The 396-nt window shown below is 41.2% G+C and overlaps 1 protein-coding gene across 1 annotated transcript in view; it reads left to right on the forward strand.

Annotated features, from left to right (window-relative positions):
- LOC119592431 (proline-rich receptor-like protein kinase PERK14) overlaps positions 1–396 on the forward strand; it is a 185,497-nt gene that overhangs the window by 1,613 nt on the left and 183,488 nt on the right. The gene's annotated exons all lie outside the window — the stretch shown is intronic.

Here is a 396-nt window from a genome sequence, read left to right on the forward strand (position 1 = left end):
CGGTTCTAACTTTTTTTCCCACCCGTGATTTTGTAAGAGTGGGGAAAAATTCTTATTTCTTTTTGTTGGAATTACTATTTAACCCCAAAAAAAAAAAAAAACACATATGATGATTATCGATTTTTTTTTCTTAGATCATCCCACAATCAGCGAGGATATTGATACGAAACTATATAAAAACCAAAACGTACGAAAACGAGGAAATAAAAGCAACGAAAATGAGTATCGTTTTTAACAACTTCCGGCATCGAGTGGGCGGGGCTTACGAAAGTCACGTGACGTCATATCACGATAAAAATGCAAGTGGGCGGAGCCTGAGATAGAGGCGATGGTGGCGAGTGTTTTGTGAGGAAAACGCTCGTCCGGTGCCATGGCGCTGGGATGCGCGTTCTTGGG

This window comes from Penaeus monodon, chromosome 30 (assembly GCF_015228065.2).
Source record: "Penaeus monodon isolate SGIC_2016 chromosome 30, NSTDA_Pmon_1, whole genome shotgun sequence".
NCBI classification, from domain to species: Eukaryota; Metazoa; Arthropoda; class Malacostraca; order Decapoda; family Penaeidae; genus Penaeus; species Penaeus monodon.